Here is a 26,938-nt window from a genome sequence, read left to right on the forward strand (position 1 = left end):
AAAAGAAGAAAGCTTTTACCAACTTTTATTGGCTGGAAAGTACGAACTTTGCAACTCTTTAGAACAGCATGGTTTTCACATTCAGTATGCCTGCATGCATATATGTGTATAGATAATTACTATGCCTTGTACCAAGGATATGAACTCTGTAAAATTACTGTGGGAAGTTGTAAATGATGTATGAAATGAGAAATCTTTGCCCATTGGCAGTACATAGATAGAACAGAGATAGTGACGTGCAATCTCTTCTCTGTCATTTGTCATAGTATTCATCTTATAAAAGGCAGAACATATCAATAAACCTGAGTGTCAAACATGCATACTAAGCAATATATATTATTTCTCTTTTATTAGGTCTCCCATCTTTCTTGGAAAACAGTTGACAAAAACCTCTGTGCCCAAGGTAAATGTAAAAAACTTCTCTATTAATGATTCCAATTGCCCATCCAAAAACATTAAATGCAGAAATTCCAAATAGAACTACAGAATGTGACTTTATACTGATATTCAGTATTGCTGAGTTTTCAGCCTTGCCATCCAAGGTAAATCTTTTTACGAGGACCTATATAGGGGCTTTATCTACAAGGTCTAATACGCAACCATTTAGAAACATGTGAGGGTAGCACTGACAGTTTCATCTTGTATCCCCATGTATGAAAGATTTCAGATTTCACCCTGTCATTGACTGGCAGAAGTAAATGGGACAGCACCTCTCTCCTAAATTAGTTCTAATACAAAATTCTTGCGGCTGACTCCTCAATCCCACTGACCAATCCCCAAATCAAATATTTGATCAAACAATTATGATAATTAAACTTAGATATATTCAATGCCACCTCATCACAAAATGTTATGGTACCAGGAAAACAAATCTGAGAACAGAAATAAAAACAAAGTAGAAAAAAAAATCTATGCAAGTCGGCATATATTTTGGGTTACAGAAGATAAGTGTAGAAACGAAAACAGAACAAGTGAAGTAAAACTGTACCTATGTACAAAAATAAAGCCAATATGATCAAGTAAGTTCATGAAAGCATAACCAAAGTACCTTTCTGGTGTTCAAGAAGTTGACAGCTTACTAATGCAGAGCTCAAAATATTAAGAGGTGATGTTTTTCAGTGACACCTGAAATTTATTTTTATGTACACAGAAGGAAATTTCAATATTCATGAAATTGCATCTTTCCAAAACTGGAATGTGTTCCTTCATGTGCCAGTTATGGTTTTATTAAAATAATAATATAATTTAAAATTAAAAATAAAGAATATGCTCTGCATTTGACATTTTTTTACAGGATGCTATTGATAATTTTTTCTAAAAATTGTAAAACAAATATTTCCTTACCAATTGAGTTCATCTCTTCTTGGAACCACACTGATTTTTCTTTTGCTTGATGAAGTTAGAAGTGAAGTATCTGATTTTATTTCCGATCAGTAGACCACACACATGAGTGAATTTTGTTTTGCATATGAGTCACATAAAAATGATGGTATCGTTTTGTTGCTGTGAATAGAATGAAAAGAGCATAAGACAAAACGATATCTGCCTTTGGTTTATTTTCTAAGTGGAATGTAAATATTGTCTTATTACAACAAACACATAAACTGCAGAAATTAATTTTTCAATCTCAAAATAAAAGCTTTCAAATGTTTGCTCAATATTTAGACTATATTTAGAACCTAAACATTTTCACCACCACCTTTAAGGTTAACATACACAGATTTTGTTTGTTTGTTTCTTGTTTTCTTTCTCTTCCTTCCATTGCACGTGCCTCATATTGGTTTGCGGTGCTCTCGTCACTGAAGTGCTGCCACCTACTCAGATCCTTGTCTAAGACCCAGTTCTTATTACTCTTATTAGCTTATAGAAAATTTCTCAGTTCCCCTATTCTCCTTGCTAAGTATTGATATGTACTGAAACTGTGGAACCAGCATTTTAGCAACTGACTGCTTTGCAATTCCTCTCCCGTGGTATTTTCATTTTTTATCTGATCAAAACCACAAAAGCTGGGAAAATTCTGAGAGTACCAGCTGGGTGGACAATTAAGGAAACACTTGCTGAAGTCCATACGTCAGATAATTATCCCCGCCATCCATACAGAGATGTTGTCAAATAGAGTCGGCAACCACATACTTTGTTTCCCACGAAAAATAAAACATCTCCACTCCACCCCCAGCCCCCCACCAACCACTACCAAAATGCTGGAATTAATTTATATCAGAGAAATAGGAAAAAGTCTGTGAGGCAAGGAAAATAGGGCTCACTTCTGATATTGATCAGATCCTCTGGGTTAAAACAATCAGTAAAATCTCTCTAGTATGATTATATTTGCTCTTAGGTAGAGGCAAGTGTTCGAAGATGATTGTAGGCGTCATATCATCAGAGTACACATTTTTATTTCTCTTTGTGTATATATAAAAGTGTGTCAAAATCTGCATAAGATTTTATGCAATTCATAACACATCCACATGGATCTCTAGATCAGAGATCTCCCCCATTAGGAAATACTTGTGTGGACTTCAGGTGACTCAATCCATTGAAATATTTAGACCTACTCAGTGAGAATGTTAAGTAGAAGTCAAAATGCACCGTAATTTTCCTTTAACTAAAAATTCCATCAACAATTTTCTCTTAGTGAAAATTTTGCAGGTTACCTTTGGTTAATCAGAGAAACAGAAAACATCTGTCAAGTTCTTTCATTGGTTCAAAGCGTATTTCTGTTCCCCCACCACCTACTTCCCGCATTTTCTTCTGGTAGCTGAACTTCCTGCTAATCATGTTCCCTAATACCTCTCTGGAGATATTTATTCAGCTGATATCTAAATTTGACACCAGAGTTAGTTTGCATTAAAAAAAAGCTACATTTGTTAAAGGTGTAAATAAATAAATAAAGTAGATAACCTATACCTATAAATAGTGATTACCCCACACTTCCTTTTAAATGACATCTTTTATCCTGAGAAATGGTGCCTTTGTTAATTTAGTCATACATGATTCTTAAAATTGGGAAAGCACAATCTTTAGATTTTTATGATGCATTGATTCATGAAAATTCACATTTCTTTGTAAACACTATCTCTTTTGACAGAATATAATCAGAAATTGCATCATAGGTTATCTTATGATTCACACACTTTTGCTTAATCTTCATACTAAAAGGTAATTCAATTGTATTCATGGACCACTTAATTTAACCAATTTTATTATAAGTTTGAAGCCAATTATTTCTATCTATTGGGAATGTTGTTAACTTGGTTTTTTAAAAATGATCATATCTGCCATGAAGAAACAATGAAAATTTTTCCATGTTGATAAATACTGACATATAACTATAGATAGTGAATTATGAAATAATGAAATAGGAAATAGGAATTTTGACTATTGGAAAAGAAAATTATGTTTTTTCTTCAGCCCACTCAATGGCAGGTAACCTAAGTCTTTTAAAATAAAGGTATACAGCCCTCCTTTATGACAGCTAACTTCTTTGTTTTTTGTCCAGATAAATTTCTCTAAACAATTACCAACATTTTTATAATTTCTTTTTTGTTGATGATTTTTAAGAGTTTTCAAAAAAATATCTTGATGCTTATTAGCAGTTAGTTCTATAAATTCTTTTTTTTAAGATTTTATTTATTTATTTGAGATATAGAGAGAGTGAGAGAGAGAGGATGAGCCGCGGATAGAGGGAGATGGAGAAGCAGGCTCCCCACCGAGCAGTGAACCTGACTCAGAGATCATGACCTGAGCCAAAGGCAGCCGCTTAACCAACTGAGCCACCCAGGCACCCTTAGTTCTATAAATTCTCACAAATTCTTGTGAAATATAAGCTGCCTTCATTTTGGATCCATTCTAGAAAACTGAGCTAATATTTAGCAACAACATAGACCCCTACATTATTTGGATACCATGCCAAAACCAGGCAAAACTGAATTTAAGTTACAAAATAATATCTTTCTGGAATTTAAAGTATTCTTTGACTTTTATGCTAAGTTCTGGTAGCTTTAATTTTGATAATACTAGGAAAAATCAGCTTACCACAAAAGGAAGAAAATTAAATGAGTAACTTAAAAAAAATCACCATTGAAGCATAATTCTCAGTTAAACATGAAATAAAATGAAATTTCCATTGTCATTAGAATAAAACCTCTACCACATATCTAAAATATGTTTGCTGTTTTGGAAAATATGTTGTTAAATGCAAATTTGGTATCCATGAGATCTTGTGTAGTCAATGATTGGTTTGTATATAAAAGTTAGTAGTAATTAAATTAATTAATGACAGATGAAGCCCTATTTGCAAGCATCCTAGAACACTGAACTACCTCAACCTACATTCTACAACAATGTGGATATCTATCTCATTTGGGTGCTACACCAAGTATATGTGCACCAAATGCAAACTGATTTAGGTCCCAAATTCTAACTCAAAATTTTGCTCTAATTTTGAAGACTATATAAATGTAGAATGTAGACTATGCTTTCTAGCTAACAGCACAATAAACAACATTCTACTTTGAGTTACTTTAAGCTTAAAAGTTAAATCATGCCTTACAGGGTGCCTGGGTTGTTCAGATAGTTAAGTGTCAGGTCATGATCTTGGGGTCCTGGGCTCAAGCCCCACGTCGAGCCCCAACTCAAGCCCCACATTGGGCTCCTCGTGCCCCAGGTTGGGCTCGCCGCTCAGTGGGAAGTCTGCAACTCCCTCTCCCTTTGCCTCTCCCCCTGCTCATGCACTCTCTCCCTCTATATCTCTCTGTCTCAAATGAATAAATAAAATCTTTAAATTAAAAAAAATCATTAAATTTATTAGATAAAGCTGAACTTCAAAATGGTCTTATCAAATAATATACCCATCAGGACTCCAAGAGTCTTTTTCTTGCTCTATATCTTTGTCAATATTTGATATTGTTTTCAAACTGGCCACCCATATACTGAGTAGATAGTGCTATCTCATTGTGGTCTAAATTTACTTCCTCTTCTTAATAATAAAGAGATTGAACACTTTTGCATATATTTAATAACCATTCAAATTTAATCATTGTAAATGCTATTTTTCTTTTTTTTTTTTTAAAGATTTTATTTATTTATTTGAGAGAGAGAGAATGAGAGACAGAGAGCACGAGAGGGAAGAGGGCAGAGGGAGAAGCAGACCCCCCACTGAGCAGGGAGCCCGATGTGGGACTCGATCCCGGGACTCCAGGATCATGACCTGAGCTGAAGGCAGTCGCCCAACCAACTGAGCCACCCAGGCGCCCAATGCTATTTTTCTGTTGGGAGAAAATAACTGTAGACTTCTGTAGAAAGAGAAGAGTCAAAAAGTTTTTCTTTTTTGCCTCTGTGCTAACTGCCTAAAAGGATTTAGTTGGAAAACCTGTTCCAGGAAGGAAGTTATCACCATAATTAACCATAGTATAATATGAACTAGGTATGGTAGACAGGAACCTAGCAAGACCTGTTTGATCAAAGTCCTCTACATCCCATTGTTTCTAGATGGCCCAGCAAATATTTGTTTATCAAACATTTACTCTTTCCATTCTTTCTATGAATTGTCTTCCTTCCTTTTGTAGCCCCAGACCCCTACCCCCTTCTTTTCAGTCTAGAATAACATGTATACCTCATTTTACCTGTCTTTGGAATCTCTCATGTTTTATGTGGATTCCACATATGTATGTAATTAAATCCAATTTTCTCCTGTAAATCTGTCTCATGTCAATTTAATTCTAAGACAAGCCAAAAGAATCTTGAAGGGTAAAATAAATTTATTCCTCCCCAACACAACCTTTGTAACCAACAAGTACTAGTATTCAAAACATAAAAAAGATTTTCTGCAAAATAAATTAGAAAAAGACTGACAGCACAACAGAAAAAATTAATGTGGTGATAATAAGCATTTTGATCTTTTTCCCAATTAAAATGCATCTATTTTTCAAATCTCAATATTTAGAACTGTTAACCTTCAGCAATGTTACATGTGAAAAATGAACTATATTTCTCATGTGTTATTTTTATTTGTTCAATTATTAACAACTTCGAATAAAATTTCAAGTGTTAAAAAAATAATAATAAAATTTTAAAAATCATGTCTTAACTAATCTCAATAACAAGTTTACTAGTATAGTATAGTACAGTATAGTATGATATATTCATTTTAAGGTTCATACTTAATTTCTTTTTATTATTGTTATTATAATACATTTGCTTTTATTCAAAGTCTTTTTTTGTCCTCTTTTCTTTTTGACTTTTTTTTGCATTGATTTCAATTTATCCATTATTTTCAACCCTTAACAAATTAGTGTCTTTCCTTTATTATCTTCTCCCATCTATATTTTCTCCATTTTAACATCAGATTTTCAGTCTATGGCATACTGTTCTGTCTTTGGAATGATAATAAGGATTCAGATTCAATCATTTGTTTATTCAACAAAAATTTCTTGAGCATTCTGTTAGTCTTTTTGCCCCTTCAGATCCAATTTCCATCCTTCTCTACTCTCTCATTGGCCCAGGAAGCTGGCCTTTAAGGTCTGAATCAATTGGGCTCCAATCCGTCAGTCTTACAATTGTATTTAGGTAATGGTACTGGCATGAAGTAAGAGCTTGTAGTTGCTGCTTACTCTGCCCGAGCCAGGATTCCTATAAGGCAGCCTTCTCCTAAAGGTAGAACTCTTTTTCTATGCTCCAGTAACTCCTGAATCTCCTTGCTCTTTCTGACCTAAGTAACAGCTCCCTTCTTGTCAGTTTCTCTTAAATCTGTCTGTACTTTGTAAATGAATTCTTCCAATAAATTTCATTTGTTGGGGATGCCTGGGTGGCTCAGTCAGTTAAGCATCTGCCTTTGGCTCAGGTCATGACCCCAGGTCTCGGGATCGAGTCCCTGAGCAGGAAGCCTGCTTCTTCCTCTGACTGTTTCTCCCTCTGCCTGACATTCCCCCTGCTTGTGCTGTCTCTCTTTCTGACAAATAAATAAATAAAATCTTTTTTTAAAAATATTTCATTAATTGTCCCATTGAATGTACCATCTATTTTCTGATATTTAATCTCCTATTCTGTGCCTGAATTCATAGTCTTTTCTATATAGAATTTTGTGGATCTTATGAATAAGTTAATAATATAACCTATGTTTTATACACAAAGAAACAAAGACTCAAAAGGTTGAAAAAACTTTCCCAGACACTCAGCTAATATAGAGCATAGTCAAAAATTGAATCATGGATCCTACTCAAAGTCTAGCACTCTTTTTCCTGCAGTTTAGTTTTCTCCTACTCCCTCCTAAATGTCTTTCCATCTGTAACATCCATCAATGATTATCTTCTGAGAACCTATAGTACATTGTAATGTATTGAAACTGTATCAGGCTAAATCCATAAGTATATAGGAACAATAGACATGCACTTGACTAGTAATCATTTTGATCAAGAATCTCCACCTATGAACACTAGAAAGGGGTAAGATTTTTCAATGTTAGTATCAACACTGAGTTTAAGAACTGTCTCCTTATGGGTCTTTGAAAGCATCAGGATTAGAATTCTTCTGTTTATCCTTGTTGATGTATCAAATAGATAGTTGGACTAATGGATAGACAGACAAGACAAGACAACAAACTATGAACAGATCTGAGAGGGATAAGATAAACCTGACCTAGATCCAAATGTTAATCATGGAGAGAGCACAAGTTTATCCAAAACTCATTGGGTCAGTTCATTGGCAATACTAGCAGGTGGAATCTAATGAAGGAATGAAGATTCTGAGGTTCAGTGGAGCTATAGAGATCACCTGGAAAGTTGTCCACAGACAGTAAAACTGAAAATCCTGAGGGAGATGGGAAACAAGAGTACTAGTAGAAATTAGGTAGGAATCCAGAATGCTATATACTCTTCAGATTTTTTCTGAGGAGTAAATAGAATAGCATATGTGAAATATGCAACCCAGTGCTTGGCACAAAGTATATGTATGGTATAACAAATGACATGAAGAAAGCTACCAATAATCATGCCTCCAACAAGATGGACTCAAGATGTGGAAGGGTCTAAGATATGGGGCACCATATAGCAGAGATCTTAACTGAGATAAAGAGAAAATGGGGAATCAAGGCATGAACTGATATGGCTCAAATATAAGCACCTACCCTGCATGCATGTGGCCCCCACACATTGCAATAGAGAGACGGTGCCTGCTTACAACTCTTCCACAGGCTTCTCTCCACAGACACTCTGAGTCCCTCAGACTCTTTGAAGTTCTAAATTTATGATACAGATTAGATCTATTCTTCCCTCATCTGACCTGTGGCCCATAATTAATAGTTCCTTTCTGATCAGCACCCTTCTTTTGAAATCTCAGGTGTTAAGAAATCTGACAAGTCATTATTGGTCATGAGATAAGAAGGACTTTTAGTTTTAATGTCTTCTCCTCAAGATGTCTATTAACCTGAGCAATCTTTAATTGTTTAAATATTTTAATGTTTGGGGGGAACTACTCCCATCTGCAGAATTTATTTGTAACCATTAGCAACACAGAGATGGTAAATTTCGGTGTCTTTGTGGAGGGTTCTTGCTTCTCAGAGCCTCATGAGGGAAAAGGTCAAGATACAGGTGTTTGGGGAATTATGTTTCCATCCATTCCTCTGCAGGGATTATCATTCCTTTTTTGCTATGAGCCAGAAAATTCAGTTGTGTTCAAATAAATTATCAAGTTATCCATAATTATTTGTTATTCAATTTTTCTAAATTAATTTGTACATTTAATATAATTCTTAATCTTAAATAACCCTAAATTTGGGGATTTTTTTTCTTGAAGTATGACAGAAATTAGTAGGAAAATTAATTTAGAAAAATAAAGGGAATATTTTAAGATGTATGAAAAGGGGAGTAATGAGTGTATACAAACATATAAACTATTACAATTCATTAAGATTAAAGCAAGTCTAATAAAACAGTGTGTATTTTAGACTGATGCACAAACTTCTAGACAGATGTGAAACTAAAAGAATAAAATAATAAATTCAAGAATAACACTATAGGGGCACCTGGGTGGCTCAGTCAGTTAGGTTAAGCGTCTGCCTTAGGCTCAGGATCCCAGGGTCCTGGGAGGGAGCCCAACTTGGGGGACTTGCTCTCCCTCTGTTCCTCCCCCCCGCTCATGCTTTCTCTCTCTCTCTCTCTCAAATGAATAAATAAAAAATCTTTAAGAAAAAGAATAACACTATGTACACATATTAATACACACAATCTGTATATATAACTATATAGGTTTATATGCATGTGAATATACATATATAATTAAAGGGAGCATCATAAAAATGAAAATAATGTTGTTGGGGCCATCTATTAGTATTTGAAAAGATGTAGGCCAATATAGCAAACAATACTCTATAAATGTTAATTTACACTGTTTAATTAAAAACTACAGAACACTAGCCAAACAACTTCAAAACTAAACAAAAATAATTTAATACTTATTTAACTCTAGAGAGGTAAAAACTTTTAAAATTTGAAATTATAAATAAAATCACAAATAAAAATATTAACAATTTGGCCATTAAAACTGCTGAAGAGTAAACAGCATAAAATAAAAAGAACAGAGCCAAAGGAGAATATTTGTATCAAATGTTAATGTTATATAAAGAATTCTTATTAAGGGAATAAAATGAGAAAGACAAAGGATGTTATATAGAATTTAGGCAAAAGGAAGTACCTTTTAGAAATTAGAAGTCAAACAGGGAAAAATAATCATGGTTTTTTCTAGTAAAGAAATGCAAATTAAAATAGCAATGAGGTATTTTTAGTTATTATGATTTAATAAGTATTATTTTTCGTTTTATTTTGACTCAGTGCTAGTGTTATTGCTATTCTTGGTGCCTGTTTAAGTTGATAAAAATCATCCAGAGAAAAAACTAGAAATAGCTTTCAAAACTATAAAATATTCTCTTTGTATTTCAAAATCAAATTTCTTAAAACATATAGTAAGTATATGGGCTTAGTCTGATTCTAAAATAAGACATGATCTTTAGAGAAAAACTTTAGGGGCCCTTGGGTGGCTCAGTTGGTTAAGTGAAGGACTCTTGGTTTCATGATCTTAGGGTGGTTAGATGGAGTCCTAGCCCAGAGCCCCAGCCCAGAGCCCAGCCCAGAGCCAGGCAGCCCCCAGAGCAGTGGGGAATCTTATTCCCATCTCCCTCTGCCCCTCCCCCATTGCGAACACTCTAAATAAACAAACAAACAAATAAATAAATAAATCTTAAAACTTTAAAAAGTAGAGAATACAAACAAACAAACAAACAAACAAACAAACACTAGTAATCATTCATAACCCCACATACAGAATTAACCCTAAATAAAATCTTGGTAAAATTTTCCTGATATCTTTGCACAAGTACAAAATTTTATGTTGTGGAGATCTTAATATATAAATGTGCGTGTATAATACAGCTTTTGCTCTTCCTTTTCATTTAAATCATTAAAAAGTGTTGACAAGAATCGTTTTAATGTTATACAGTCCTCTATTGTATATTCATGCCATGATTTATTTCACCATTTATTTATTATTGGACGTTGAGGCAATCTTCCAATTTCCACGGTTTAAATAATAACGCTCTCCATAATAGCCAAAGTTCAGAAACAATCTAAAAGTTGAAGAGAGTGAATGGTTAAGATAGAATACATCTAAGCTGTAAAAATTAATAGAAAGTCTGCAGTACAATGGAAATATGCTTATGACACAATGTCTACACACCGAATTACAACTCAATTTAGCTCTTCTAGGAAACTTTGCCTGGTACATCACATTGTACCAGCATTAAACGTTCGTCTCACTTCTACTTAATAGGTAGGAACTGCAGGCTGGTCCCACTCTGTACTCCCAGTTCTACAGTGCCTCTATTTCAGGCACCCTGTGGGCACCCAGGATATGTTAATTACATGACTGACTGAGTAAATCTGCTAATGAAAAGACTAAATAAGATTAACAAAGCTTTGCTCCTGTTCTTCCTTTTTCTTCCAGTGAGTTGTTTTCCTTTCTCTTGTTAGCATGTATGCATACTTTAATCTTGGGCTTTGGGGCTAGGAACAAATGATGTTCAATAGATTTAGAAAATATCCCACCTTAATTCTATCCTGAAGTTACATTTAAAGAGCAACCGTTCAGTGTGAGGATGTGGGCACTACAGATTTATCTGCTTCCTTCTGTCTTGGCGTACAGAATATCAGAATGAATGAAGCTCAAGAACCAACGTTTCCATCAGATGACCCCTGTGATAACGGATGGCAGTCAGTCATGCTTTTAACATGAATACCAAATTAGAATAGAAAACAATGCCGAATAGCTCTCAGAGAATTTACTAAAGACAGCTTATAGACTATAAAAATTCTATCGAATTTCAACAATAATAAACTAGTACGAGATTTTTTTGGTCTCTAGCAGTTTTGAAAGTCCTAAGTAATGATATATGGTGAAGGCAGACGCGAAGCCTCAATTTATTTTTCATCAGGTTCGTTTCATTCATGAATGAGATATGGTAGAAGATTTAGGGGTCATTCTCTCTGTTTCATCCAAGTATCCAGCACTATGCAGGTACACTTTTGCAGCCCAAATCATCCTGAACATCCTGGCTTCTCTGAACTGTGTACGCAGATCGCCAAAGCAACTATCCTTGGCTTGTAACTGTCAACAGAAGGGGAGTCTTGTGGTCACACACGAGGGCACAAGTCACCCAAGTCAAAGGACAAGGAAGAGATGGGCTATTTGTTGTTTCTGTCAATGTGAAAGGGAAAGATTTCTGCTTTTTTTTTTCTTCTGAAATTATGTACGCACTGCCCAGCAGACTTTGAAAGAAAGCAGAATATTTGAAAAAATAAGTGGAAAACTTATCATAAATATTAACTTCTTCTGTGGAAGAGATTTTGCTATTTATGAACAATTTCGCTGTTTCCATGACTGCGTTACAGAAGTCTTACACGTCAGCTTATGCACGCACGTAATTAATTGTTCCTTCAGGGAAATGGTCTCTTCACTTAAGGGTGAGAGAGGAAAACACTATGTCTCTTCCTACAAACAAGGCAATGAGAGTTGGCATAAAAGAGGACTTTTTTGTTTTGTTTTCCCATTCATGAACCCACACATGTACACACACACATGCGTGTATACACAATAGTGACAGATGCAGAGCTTTCAAAGGTTTGAAAAAAAAAAGCGTGGCATTCTCAGTAGTCTGTGATGTAAATTAAATGCCTGACTTTACACTCTCAAACTAGTTTCATGGAATTACTATTTCCCCTACCGCTCTTACATCATAATTTTGGTCAATAAATATCCCATTGGGGGTGCCTGGGTGGCTCAGTCAGTTAAGCGTCTGCCTTCCGCTCGGGTCATGATCCCAGGGTCCTGGGATCGAGCCCCGCACCGGGCTCCCTGCCCAGCGGGAAGCCTGCTTCTCCCTCTCCCACTCCCCCTGCTTGTGTTCCCTCTCTCGTTGTCTCTCTCTCTGTCAAATAAATAAATAAAATCTTAAAAAAAAATAAGTAAAAATCCCATTGGACTATAGGTTTCTTAAATATAGAGACAGGATCTCATGTGACTCCCGTGCCAATTATGAAACGCAAATTCTACTTAATTTTATATTTTGTTTATAGACTTATTTCTACCACATATAAAACCAGATTATTAAAGTTTAATGTTTATGAACTCAACAAGTTTGTACAATCATAACATTCTGAATTACATCTCTGTTTTTCAAATTTTTCTCTCAGATTTGCTTCTCCTTTGATTCTTGAGAGAATCCTCAAAATAAAAGTTATTGATTTGAAATATCATCCATTAGTGTAACATGCCAAAACCGGAACTTTTCAAATAGCAAACCAATATGTACTTAGAGACATTAAAATAGCCTATATATTCATCATGGTAATCATGGTTGCTGAGGACTTACACAGAGGCAGGCTCTGTGCTATTTCACAGAATATTTAAAAACCATCACTTGAGATGTCTCTCTCTGTTATTATAATCTACATTTTATACAAAAGGAAAACTGTTTTGAAGAGGTTAATAACTGCTCTAGGGTCACAACCGCATTATCAGCCGGAGCTAGAATTCAAACCCCTTTTTCCCTGATTCTAATGTTTCCACTCTTACCTACTTTGCTCTATCGTTTGTTTAGTGATAATTGTGTACCTCTCAGACATTCTCTGTTTCCACCATGATAGGTGCCAGCAAACTGCATTGGCCTAATTCTGGTCTTCTTAGCACCCTAGGGAAACAAAACAAAACAAAACAGATTTTTAACTTACTCAATCTGAATGACCAATGTTGGGATCAAAGACCTATGGCCCCTTTAAATAAGATTTTAATCAAAGCAAATATGTATTTATCCAGTTAACATTTAATGAGCCCCTACCATCTGTGAAGCATTCTCTATACATAAATAAATTCCGTAGTTTTTTATTGAAGCAAAATACTTATGTTACTACAACGGAGTATGTACCTGTGATGGGATTTGGCTTGATGGGTATGGCCAATTTTCATATAATCTGCAACCTTTATGAGTAAGTAAAACAAGCAATTTTTATAGTGAATATCTTTTTGAATAAAAGTGAATGCAACAAAAATAATAAAAACCATCATTAATGAGAGCATAAGAAGTTAAGCACTAAATCTGATCTAGGACGTAAAAACAATAAATTCTCCCACAGTACCATAGGTTTATATTTGATCTCATACAATGATATGTAAATGCAACAACCACAACTAAAGAATATTTTCAGAAAGGAGCACACCACAAATAAGTCCCATTAATGTTATCAAAACGTGTCATTCGAAACAGATACTTTCATATGGAATACTTGGATTTTACTAAATTTGCGCACCGTTTACGAACCTGTGAGTGAATTTATGCCACTCAGAGTGGTGGGGGTCTAGACATCCTCTCACCGAAAAGAACCTCAAAGATTAAACCTGCCACATCCCACATTCTGACATCCACACCCTGGACTGTGTATCTAACTCTTCTACATTTATCCTTCTTCGGAACAAAATAGCTAGACAGTCAGCTAACTTTGGCCAAGAGCCCTTTCTTCTTATTTCTTAGGAGAATGAAGAGCTTTTTCTCCTTCACTGATATAGACTTTATTTTACTCCTTTGTATTCGAAGAAAAGAACATTTGCTTACCAAGCGACTACTAGGAAAGCAGCATAATTGCTCAAAGTGAAGGCTGGATCCCTTCTCTAGTGCTGATCTGCTTGGTAGACTGGGGCAAGTTACTTCATCTCTCTGTGCGTTGATTTCCTTCATCTGTGAAGTGGGGCTAATAACAGGACCTACCTCAGTGGGAAGCTGAGCAGGTGGATACGACAATGTCCATAAAGCACTCCTCACTATGCCTGCCACATGGTGAGCAACAGTCAACAATGACAAGAATGGTGGCTAACAACCTCTCTGTACCTGTTTCCTGTAAGAATTAATCAGTTTTCCTCTTCTGACCCTTCCCTTCTCTCTTCTACAATCTCTTAGTAAATGAACTGTTTTATTTCATGTGGAACATTCCAACTGAGCCCCTTCTCTGGGACCCTCCAAGGAAGGGGAGGATAATATTAGACACAGAAGAGTGTCCTGATACACCTTGAGAACATATGCTAAGTGAAATAAGGCAGTCACAGAAGGACAAATACCACGATTCCACTTACATGGGACACCTCAATAGTTAAACTCATAGAAACAGAGAGTAAAATGGTGGTGAGGCATGGTGGGGAGAAGGAAATGGGAGTTGTTCAATGGGTATAAAGCTTCAATTATGTAAAATGACAAAGTTCTAGAGATCTGTTGTACAATATTGTGCCTATAGTTAAGAGTAGTGTACTATATACTTAAAATTTGTTAAGAGGGTAGATGTCATGTTATGTATTTTTTACCACAATTTTTTTAAAGCATCCTGAGCTATGATAAAAAGGCTAGGCCAATAGTGGAAATATGTGCTTCCTGTGCATTCCATTTGTTCTTACTAAATCTCTAAGAACAGAGACCCAAGAGATACTTTCAAAACTCAACATTAGAAGTTAAAAGTTACCTGACACTTTGAGCCAGTTTCTCCAATCTGTCAGCTGCTGTCTCTTAGAGAAATTTTATGCCCTCAAGCAGTGGGGGCACACATTAATTCATAAGTGTGACTTCTAGGAACACCCACTTTACACAATACCAGCATTAAACATCCAAGATCTTAAGCTGTAAAATACAAGGATAATGGAACCAACGGAATGAAGATTTGGAAGGAGCTGTGATTCCAGCAATTTCAAAGCTGTTTAATTGTGTACCCACTCATCTTTTCCCAAACACTTATTTCTCAGATTAAGTAGGAGCATACAAATTGGTATTGTGGAATTTGGGGGAAAATGTGGTTCTCCTACATATGAATGGTGACACTATGGACTATTATAAAAATAAAGGGGGCACAGCAAGGAATAGCAGTCACAGAAATTGGAAATACAGAGCAGAATGATTACAAGTTTGTGTCATGCATTTTGTCATTTCTGATCATACACAGATAAGACTTCCCATAGGAAAAAAGTCTATGAGCATATCAGCTCACAATTTCAGTTCTGAATTCAGTGAAGGAGTATCTTCACTGGCCTAATAAAATAAGGGAGAAACAGCCGCATCCTTCAAATGAAGACCACGTTTGTTAAACACTTAAAACGGGAAGGAGTCAGGGAGTGACAGGTTGTAAGCTGACTAATTTAGGCACAGTCTTTAAAGGTTATTTCTTTATCCTTGAATAAGAAGATAAATATTAAAAAAAAGAACAGCAAAAACAAAAGCTATAAAGACTTTGAACCTCTGATAGGCGGATTTACTGTGAAGTTTTACATTTTTTTCACATTATTGGGCCTTCTAATTTTTAAATATTATGAAATGTATTTCTTAACATGATTTTTCTTACTGGTTATTAATTTTTACGCTATTTAGAAAATAGAAATGTAGAAGTAAAAATATTTTTAACCTACATATATAAAAGAGAATCCTTGCAAATATAATATCAGCATTCTTGATATGTTTTAAAATAGATATGTACATTTGGGTACCTATCAAACACTTAATAAAAGATGACTCCTCAAGGCAATTTGCAAACTATGGTTTCATCTAGATATATGTTAGTGTAAATCAGGAACCTTCAGCTCACCGTTTTTCTAAACAAGTATGCCATAATCTTTGCTAACTCTGTTTCCGTGAGGCCATCATAAATCTACCACACTGCACTGTCTCCTCAGAACGCAGTCACAGATTCGAATACTTGAAAGCATAGTGAACTACACATACAGCAAGTCTATACCAAGAGTTAGTAATCTCCTTCACCTGTGCGGCGTATTTCATTTTCACAAAATCTTAATAGAAATGCACCTATCATGCTGAAAAACACCTCATTATTATCACACCTCATTGAAAAATACCTTTTCTGTTAGTCTATAATATGAAATAGGAATGGACACTCCTTTTAATGTATACACATATATGGTTTGTGTATAATGTCTACTAGATTACCCAAGGAGGGCTTTGGTGAATTGAATGCAAACATAGATTCAAATAGCAGAAAACATTTTTTTTCAAAATTTGCCGCTACTGATATTTAATTTGCTTTGATCTAAACATGCTAACGTTATCCGAGTGGAAGAAGCAACTAAGATTCATTATTATAGATTTATTTCTAACGGTGAGGGTGTCAAAAAAAGGTAAAATAAAATGTATAAAAGTATTTAATTTTCAGTCTTCAAACTTAAATGGTACATTAACATCAGAAAAAAAGTAAACCTTTGCCTTTTCTGGAATTATAGTTTATAGTTTTGTATTTATTGAATGTATTCATAGGCTCCCTTAGGATGTGAAATGTATGGAAATATATGTGCATTGCTAAAGAAAGAACTAAATTTATTCTTTCCCCACATCATGCTCTTCTTTGCAGTAGAGGTTTTTAATTCAATACAGAGCTAGAATGAGATGGAGCCAATTTCCTGGTCTATATGTGTGACAAATGCTGAAAGTGGCACAAGATTAACAAATTAGTTGAAGTATAGATCTTAAAGGGTTTTTTTTCTGTGTCTCTAAATCAAAATTCATACTTTATTTGAAATGAAGCCTTCAATAATGACTGAAGGTCTTTTATTTCTCTGTATTTAAGATAAAAGATGGGACATATGACAACTACTAGCATTTTTTGAGCAAGTATTTTTATTTGTAAGAAAGCTTACAAAGATTATATATTTGGAATTTGAAATGATTTTAATTGTAATCCTACATCTTGGATTAGTCATTGCAATGTGTGATTTGGAAAAGATGAAACATTCTTCTCAAAATAACTAGTTATTCCCCCAAATAAAAGCATAAAATGAAGAGCAGGGATGAAATTTATTTATTTCTGTATTTTTATGGGTAAAAACAATGTTTAAAATGTTAAGTGCTAGATCAATATGCTTCCTTTTCTAATAGCATTTGTTAGCCTGGTTTTAAGTAAAAACTATCAGGCGTGGCTGTTTTACCTAACCTCAGAATCATGGGCTTGATATAATCCAGAAATGTGAGACCAAACAATAAAAACATCTGTGACAATAAAAGCATGTAACAGTTGTGGAATTGTTTAATTTGGGAGAAAATGGCTACGTTTGATAATCACACGTGCGCAAATTGATTTCTCCTCTTTGTCGAGAAACTTTTATATTTTGCAAATGGTGTTTTTTGTTTTTTGTTTTCAAGGAATCAACTTAGGACGTGGAAGAGCTCTTTAAAAGGTGTTCTGAAATACGTGGTTTAGATTTGGCTCACTCATTTCTGGTTTAGAGGCTTGTCATAGTCCACCTCTTTTTGCTTGGGCTTAAATTATATAAAAATACAGCATTTTAAAGCAAGCACAGCCTTACTTGTTGTACCCAAACATGATAACATGTTTAAAATTCAAGAAGAGTTCTATGCAGGTTGTACGTCTCAGTCATCCAATCTCCTTTCACATATCTGTTCATGTTGACAGACTATGTCATAATACATCAACAGAAAGATCAGCACAGAAGAACAAAATTTCATTGCCTGACAGCAAGAGGAAAACTGATTTTCAGCATTAAATTAGTAAAAATATATTATTACCTCACTTCCAATAAGTCTACTACCTTTAGAAGATAAGGTACTTGCTATAAACACACAAGTATATGCAAAGACAGTTAGGTTTGCTTGTATCTTTGGCATCACCATTTGACTGACAGCCTGTTCTCATTTTATCTTGTGTATGTTATTTTTTTATATCTTGGAATCAACTTAGAGAATTAAAAGCAATTTCTTAATGGAACATGCGGTATTACATATGTAAAAATATATATCTGCCAAACATTTGGAGGACAGTCTTATCCTATACCAATCATTGGCAGAAACCTATTGACCATCGAAATGGAAATGGGTATTTAAGCTTCTGCTAAAAGTTAGGTACCTTTTTTCATATAACGTCTTGCTCTGTTTGGATTTCAGTAGAAATTTAACAATACCTGTAATAAATAATGTCTTTTGCAGCCCAGGGCATCATCTGCCACTTAGGCTTTAATTTTGCCCCTGTTTGAACACTCTACAACATATGCACTTCTCTTTTGTCTATTATCCTAGAGTTGTGCTATTCCCAAATATTGACATCATCTACTTTTATCAGCATTAACTGCTCCGAAGCTTCCCAGGCTCATGCTCAGCTCTATTTCTTCCTATTGATTATCTTCCTCACTCCAGCAGGTAGCTAGCCAGCGAGGCTGTCCTGAGAAATAGCTTCCAATGACTTTATACGCACAATTTACACGGAATTGTTTAAAGAAGATATTAGCCTCAATACAAATCAGTGAAGCTCATTTAGTCAATACTGCACAATTCTGCTGTTGGCACCCTGTCACAGGTTAGTCTTTACAGTTAGCTGCCGTACCCAATCTGCACATTAGCTATAGTATTTAGTTTCATATTAAAATGAAGCCGGGTTTTTTCGCTTTTGCTTTCCTTTTTGAAATCTTTTCAGTGTACTTTTACATCACCTCACTGAGCCATGTGATAGTAATATATTTTGAAATATAAAAACCTGAGATTAAATGTTTGATTTTTGACAGTGTTCTTAAATATAATAAATTCAAAAGGAAATACTGTTAAGTTAAAATGGAGTGTTTTTCATTAAGTCCAATCAAATGGTAGACAACAAAGGATCTTTTATTTGAGAATATGAAGTGAAAATGAAAACCAGAAAACCTTTACTAAGAAAAGGTCCAGCTAAATTATGTTGGAAGGAGGTCTCCAGATTGAGTTTGGGTGTTTCTTTTGCTAGAAGTGAATTAAACTAAGATATGTTATGAAGAAATATTTTACAAAGAAGCAAACTTAATGCTTTTTGGAGATGAAAATAAGGTCTAAGGACAGTTGACTTTGAAAATAATTCTAAAGAAAGATCACATATGAAAAAAATTGCCACAGCATCTGATCTTTTCTTATAATCATAACAGTGAAATGTTTGGGGGAAAGTAATGTTAGTCCCCTCTTTCTCTTCTTTAGCAATACTGTAAAATTCTGGAAGGAGTGTTTACATTTCAGAATTACTCCTCCTTAAACTACTGGTTTATGACAGTTAATGAGATGATATCCAAATGTTGAAAACAGGAAAATTCAAATGAAAATCTATATGTGAAATATAATATAATGAAATAACAAAGCAACATAATACTACTCTGAATGTTTGTGCAAATATTGCAAAATGAACTGCAATACATTAAAATTCTTCAGTGGTTGGGTAATACATAAGTGAAGGTTTACATATAAAAGCTTTAGCTATCAAAAAAGGGATCTTTATATCATACTATCTTAAATTTTTTACTTGAAAACATCACTAACATCTTGGAGTGCATTTTGAAAAGTTGTCATTAAATCAATTTGCATATTTCTTTGCAAACTGAAATTCAAGGTAAGAAGAAAGCGTAGTGATCAAAATAGTCTATTGGTTATAAAATGCATCTTCCAGCTTTAGTGGCTGAGTGGCAGAAAGCTTTGGGGAATATGAATGGTAGAGAAAATAATAATTTCAGTTTTGGTGATTTTTAAGAACTATATCCTTTTTTGTCAGTAAAAAGCAGGAGTTGAACAAAATAACAATTTTAAACTAGTGATAGCAAATAACAGCATTTTGAAAATTAATATAGGAAAGCAATTAAAATAGAATTACATGATAAATTATTATAAATATTTCAATTTTTTTTCTTTTTTTACTATAAAATGTTAAAGGTGATTTTTATATGACCTTTGCTTTCATTTCTTTTCTCTTCAAATATCATTAGTTGGGAGCTAGAGCTCTGAAGCCCAGGTAGAAAAGACACGCTAAGAGATGGCCAGTCTATCCTGACCGTACATCTTCTCACACATTTATTGCAAACTGACACTCGTATAACAGCTTTTTTTTTTTTATCACAAAGATTCAACAAAGAACAATTCCAGTACCGAGGGAAAATCATACTCCAGGAAAGAGGGAAATGCCATAATTGCATATTCAGGTTGCATAAATGCAGGCATGGCAAAGATAATTGCAATATTTGTGTGTGACAGCATTTTACCATTTAAAGAAGTCAATAATCTAGACATGATAGTATTTAGGTGTAATTGTGTATATGTGTGCATTTGGCATATGTTACACTCAATGCACAAATATAAATCCCAGCCCAAACTGAAATATATAAACATTATTAGTCTTTTTGTTGTTGTTCAAAATATTCTTTGATGAATGTTTTTATGTATTAAGTGTATCTCTAACAACTAAATTATAAGAGCTTCATGTTAGTCTATTTATCATATGATATTCTTATATTCAATAAAATTGTATGTAAAACCATACAATTTTACATAGTCACTTAAACATAAGAACATTCTCAATAAAGCAAACGCACACAAAACAATACAGGTTTTTAAAACTACCAGCAACAAAATCGTCAGATAAACATTTCACATAAATTAAGATGCTGATTTTTTTCCAAAAAACTTTTTAAATGATCCATGAAGTTTAAAATGTGAGTTTTGTTTTCAAATTATGTCAAAACATAAAATTTTCAAACTTCCAAAACAAACCAGTTTTTTAAAAAAGTAGTTTTGATTAAGTTTTTAAAATATAAAGGAAAAAAATGTCTTCAGTTTATTAAGACCTGTCTATAGAGGAAAACATGGTTCTAGATCTATAGTTTTTATAAGCCTTATAAATGCTCCTATTTATGACACATATTAGAAATTCATATTGGATCCATTGTGACTGCCTGTATAGATTACCAAGATGATGCCAACTATCATGCATATCATCTCCCTAAATTAGTTTTGCAGCAAAAAGTCCCACACCAAGTCCAGATATTTCAAATAAATCTCTCTTCCATAAATATTCTGGCTAGTAGTACCTAGGCAGAAAGAATCCTTTACACTAAAAATTAGCTTTAAAAGCAAGAATATTGAATTTTATGGGACATTATCTTTTTAAAAAGTATAAACATACGCAAACTAAGCACCCATACACACATGCGTGTGCACACACACACATTTTGTCAGGGGAAATTATATTTTTACCGTTAAAGTAAACTGAATATGAACGTGTTGAGGTGATTTACATTGTCATCTATGTAATTATACAGCTTTTAAAGGATGTAAACATTTCATTTAATACTAATTTTACATATTGAACAATGTATCAATGAGTATTGTTGTTATCAATTTTTATAAGGTGGAACTATTTTGAAACATCAAATAACACATACATCTATCCAAATTCTAAGAGCGCTTAATTTAGCTAAAAAAGATAAAATCAAACTGGATAGTTAGTTGGGATATTTCATAATTTCTTTATTTTCAATACATATATCTCTAGAAACATATAAAGTACAATATTTAAGGAAATTAATATTAACCTTCATATACATAGAGAGTACATTTATGCATCTATTATATCCGTGGAAAATGCAGATACTCCATTATATATGTGCAATTATATAATCTGTATAAGTACAGATATATCACTATATGTATCTTGTCTATCTATGCATTTTGTGCAGAAAAGAAAAGCATTCTTATAATCCAGAACAAAGCAATACAGGTGTGTGTATGTGCATGTGTGGGTGGGTGTGTGTATGTGTGTGTGGAGGGAGAGCTGGAGAAAAAAAAATGGTAGCTTCACAAAGCGGTATTAAAGGTAGATATTAAACATGTTTGAAAATGAATATGAAGGTATTATGTTATATAAAGAAATATCATTGACAATTTTTTATCTCTCCTTTCCCTCTCTCTATATGTGTGTGTGTTCTGCTGTGAACAAGAAAAGAACATTTGGGATGAAAGAAAACAATGACTGTATAGAAATTTAAAATAGGATACTTAAGTTAAACTTACTAAATTAAAATTTAAACCCAACTGGATTTTCCTTTCTGAATATGAAATAAGAACCTTATAAAATGGGCACAAGAATCACAACATATTTAAAAATGTTTCTATTAAAATTTTTTCTCATGTAAATATTTGTATCATTAGTACCCTATAGTATCTTAAAATATTGTAAAGGTATGCATGAAAATATCATGAAATATCAAAGGGTCATCTTTGTAGCATAAAGATCAAGACTTTAAGTAAAGATAAAGTTCCTCACCCTTTGACTCAGACAGAACTGTTTCAAATGCTCTAGTTGAATGATTTTTATGTACATCTACTTGTTGGTGTTTCAAATTTGCCATTTTTCAATACTCTAGGGCTGAAAAGGAGAAAATATGGGGTTGCATATCGAGAATTTATATCGCTACTTAGTAGTTAATATCTTGACCACCTTTAAGATTATGTATCTGGAGAGTTATAACCTCAGCAATTCCAATGCTACAGCATTCAGGTGATGCTATTAAATGTCTTCCACTGAGAAGAGCTCCTTATAGCAAGAATTCCTCACTAATACCTAGCTACCTAGATTCCTGAAATCTTTAGTCTAAAAACCTATTTCTATATAAAAAGAACCCTATTTAACTTAACTATAAGGGTAGCAATGTTGTTGTTTGTCATGATGTTGACAAAAAGCAGTAGACAAAAAGTTATCAGTAACTCTCAGGTGGACATATTCATCCCCTAATTCCTACATAATTAACAAGGATAAAAACTATACTCTGCATTGCCTCCCTTAGAGATGGTAAGCTCACAATACAATGGAATCAGAGCAAGTTATGTATGGGAGGAGGGAATGGGGGCATGGAAAGAGTAATACCTTTTTCTTGGTTCCACAAAGGGTTGAGGGCCTAATTATTTTTAAGTATAATCCAACCAACCTCTTCTCATGCTTAGCTGCACTGAGTGACACTATTTGTGATGCCCAGTGTGCTGAAACTGAGCAGGTTGCTGTCAGTTTAAAAATGACTATAATAAAAGTGACCATGAAGATGGATCTTGTGATTTTGCGTTTCTAATCAGTCATCTGTGAAGAACACTTTTGCTTTGATTCAGCAGACTGGTGACAGCCATGATTGATAGTGCACGAGGATGAAAAAAGGTTATTAACTGTCTTCCTATTAAGCTCAATGTATTACCCCTCTAGGTGCATCTCATACTTTAAGTTAAAGTACTTACTCAGGTAAGGTCAAGAATGAACTCTATGGAGATGGTATCCATTCTACTGAAAACAAGCAAGGCATCCTTTTACTGATTTTTTTTTTAATTTAGCATTTAAACTACATTTAATTCCACTGTCTTATTTTTATTGGCTAAAAAAGAGAAATTTCCTCCTTCCAAGAACATCTATACTGAAAACACTAAAAGTATAGAAAATAGCTTTAAATGTAAAGATTTGAATGTAGAGCTAACTAGCAACATGTGTGTGGCACGTACATAAGTCTATATTTAAGCAGATGGTCATATATTGTATAGTCTGAGGGTATTTTTTAAGAGTAAACACTAAAATTGATTTGTGATTTAAAAAAATAAATGCATAGTATTTGTAAAATTTGTTTTAATATTCAATAATCCATATATGGCAAGCTTTAGAAATAACAATTTCTAACAAAATTAAAGGATCTAATAGAATATTTAGATATTTGTTTTCATTTAGATATAATGTACTAACTTCATCTCTTTTCAACTTTTTCAAATTAGGAATACTACACATAGATGAATATTTGAATGATGGTATCTGTTCATGTCTTTGACAAGTATAACCACACATCCATCACAAATAGTATGATAGATCCTAAGGTATTTAAAATTTTTCAATAACTCAAGGTACACCATTTATTAAATGAAATAATAAACTTTTAAATGTTATATCTCCTGTGTTCATTTATTCTTACTGAAGTCAGAATGTACTGAAAGATTTTTGTATACTTCATTTAACTTCTCTTTAAAACATTTTAAATTTACAAGTTTGTCTCTGAAAGATAACAGATTAAATACATGCATTTTTTTTTAAAGATTTTACTCATTCATTTGACAGAGAGAGACAGCGAGAGAGGGAACACAAGCAGGGGGAGTGGGAGAGGGAGAAGCAGGCCTCCCGCAGAGCAGGGAGCCCTATGCGGGGCTCGATCCCAGGACCCTGGGACCATGACCCAAGCCAAAGGCAGACGCCTAACGACTGAGCCACCCAGGCGCCCCTAAATATATGCATTTTAATTTAAAATTGTAGTATTGTGTTTCTTCTTACATTTCCCACGTAAACATTCAGTACTTTTCAGAGGTAATGTGAATTAGCTAAAAACATTCAAGGATATCGATAACTTGGCACTGACTTAATCATTTAAACTACAACCAACTTTCAGCTCTTTGTGCTTGACTGTTCTTCATTGAACAACTCTGCAGAGTAGCACAGAAAAAGAAAATGCTACCACGATGTTATTACAGTTTCAGTGCAGGGAAGATCACATTATATCTAAAAGTTTTTTCTAGTATATCATGACCTGTTTCTCCAGTGTCAGTTATTATACTCGTTTTTGGTATATAATAAATTATATTTTGAAAATGTACTGTTTTAATATTAGGATCCATCAACAATGAAATATAGAGAAAGTAAGGAAATGAAGTTGAAGATTTCACTGAATTTCTCTTTAGAGCCACAAAAATTGGCTCTCTACCCTATTCTGCTTAATATTGCAATTGCTGTTTTGAAAACCCTTTCTAGGTCTCTAGCATTTTATGCATGCCAAGTATAACTTAAATACTTACACACTGAGAGCCTCTTCATAAAAAAATGTTAGATCAATATGAAAATTGTTTATTTAGTGAATTGTGTTTATGTGGAGTGGACTTAAAGGTAGATTTTAGAATTCATACAACATTCCCTCAATATGACACATTAACTTCATTATTAAATGGATTTCTCTTTCTGCCCTATACAACTTCAGCAAACTTGTGCTCTCAAATTCAGAAATAAACTATGAGATAAGTGATAGAGGGTGATATACGGTCAATGATAGCATTCTATATATTGTTCAAATATTTGTATAAGCTAAGAAGAAATACATCACATGTTTCTCAAAAACATTGTTTGTTTTTAAAATTAAAAAAAATGAAAAAGAAAAATGCAGTCTCAAACTAAGCCATGTAAATTAACAAAGTGCTCTGAATTATTAGTGAAAGTCCTGTCTTCTATTTGCCTACTTGGGAGTTCAAGGAAAATTAGGAAATACAAAGACCAAGTAGGCCCACAAGGAATGCACGGATTTCCTAGTCTCCTCGGTTTCTCCTCTTTAGAGAAGATCTAGAACACACATGACACATAGCACACATTTTAGGAAAGAACAAGGCGAAGGCAGTTTCAGGTAAAGTTTAGGTCATTTCCAAGGCAGTCAATTAGCATAGATGACATTGATGTCAAGCCATAGTTTTTGCAGACTCGGACACTGGCAGACAGTAAAAGTTAAAAATGTAACATTTTCTTTTATACTTTTGAAACTCCAGAACACAACGTTGCATTAATTTTGCTCAAGCAAGTGACAGCACCGGTGAAGAAAAACCCCACACCTTTGTGCAAACCCTTTAAATCTGGTTCTGAGGCTATTGTGACTTGGTTTCCTCTGCTGCTGGGGCACAAGGCGTGTTTAGTTTACAGTATCTAGGGCTTCTATTACTTTTAGCTTGAGACTCTCTCCCGAAGCTCTTCCACTCCTATAGATATCTCCCCTTCTCCTCCTCCTGCTTGTCCTCCTCCTCCTGGTCCTCCTCCTCTTCCTCCTCCTCCAAACCTACTAGGGGACATAGGGTAAGGGTATGAACTGGGTGGTGCACATCTGCGTAGCCAGAACGTGGAGGCTGACAGTTGCTGTCCACTCCCAGACTGTGTACCTGGGCGTAGTGACCACTCTGCTCTTCCGCCCAGCCCACTTCTGCCCGCAGTGTTGCTGCTGTCACGCCAGCCGGTGATTTGATAGGCTTGTCGGGTTGCCATGGTGTTGACTTCTTGCCTCTGAGGAGCTGCCCAATGACTGGAGGTCTGGGATTAAAGCGGGAAGAGGCAGCGGCCACAGCGAATTTCAGCGGCAGCTGCAGCAGCTAGAAACAAGAAGCGAGAGGACGAGGTCTTTAGACTGCGTTCCCCTCCCGCAGCCAGGGCGGCCAGCGAGGGGGGAAGGAGAAGAGGCGTGGGGGGGGGGGGTTGAAATGGTGACCACTCGAAGCCAGAAGATACAAGGGAGACGTTTGAGACCCTCTCAGGAATAACTCATAAGCAACCTTGCACGCGCTGAAAGGGAACATCTTCCAGAATTCGTTATTATTCACACAAGGCATTACCTGGGCGGGTGGTGGGACTGGGAGTAAACGGTTGTTAAAAGGGATTTAAGTGGGTGATACACCTTCCCCCACACCCCACCCTTTATTTAGGCAGCGAGGTAAGCTTGACAAGTAAAGAGGCGCTCTGCGGAGAACTTCAAATCATGGAAACTAACTTATTCCAAGGAGAGAAAGTGCAATGAGACC

At 34.6% G+C, this 26,938-nt stretch overlaps 1 long non-coding RNA gene across 5 annotated transcripts in view; it reads right to left on the reverse strand.

Annotated features, from left to right (window-relative positions):
• LOC118014938 overlaps positions 1 to 26,938 on the reverse strand; it is a 48,339-nt gene that overhangs the window by 11,186 nt on the left and 10,215 nt on the right. The window contains exons 3-6 of one of the 5 annotated variants that reach the window (XR_004680423.1): positions 13,159 to 13,234; positions 11,094 to 11,240; positions 10,525 to 10,615; positions 1,345 to 1,503 (exon numbers count right to left, since the gene is read on the reverse strand). This is a non-coding gene — a long non-coding RNA (uncharacterized LOC118014938). Of the gene's footprint in view, positions 1 to 1,344; positions 1,504 to 10,524; positions 10,616 to 11,093; positions 11,241 to 13,119; positions 13,235 to 26,938 lie in introns of all 5 variants that reach the window. The other 4 variants (XR_004680424.1, XR_004680426.1, XR_004680425.1 and 1 more) reach the window with 4 other exon arrangements.

This window comes from Mirounga leonina, unplaced genomic scaffold (assembly GCF_011800145.1).
Source record: "Mirounga leonina isolate KUSES-001 unplaced genomic scaffold, KU_Mleo_1.0 Mir_165, whole genome shotgun sequence".
Classification (NCBI taxonomy): Eukaryota; Metazoa; Chordata; class Mammalia; order Carnivora; family Phocidae; genus Mirounga; species Mirounga leonina.